The sequence below is a fragment of the Microtus ochrogaster genome, unplaced genomic scaffold, assembly GCF_000317375.1.
Source record: "Microtus ochrogaster isolate Prairie Vole_2 unplaced genomic scaffold, MicOch1.0 UNK8, whole genome shotgun sequence".
NCBI classification, from domain to species: Eukaryota; Metazoa; Chordata; class Mammalia; order Rodentia; family Cricetidae; genus Microtus; species Microtus ochrogaster.
In genome coordinates, this window is record NW_004949106.1 from 1315351 (window position 1) to 1315591 (window position 241).

Here is a 241-nt window from a genome sequence, read left to right on the forward strand (position 1 = left end):
CTCTTTTACCCAGAAGCAATGGGTGTGGGTGACTATATATGTTGAGGAAGGCTATCCAGGCAGCTATGTGCAGAATGTCTTGGAGCAAAGCCAACTAGCTGGAAACTGATATCAAAAATGAACAGAACAGGAGAGCCGTGTTGTGGTGACCCTTGCAAGGAAAGGGAGCTACTGTTTGGTATTCAGAGTTTGGCGCTGACTCTGAGGTTGTGTGAGAAGAACACTATTTTCTGTCTCCAAC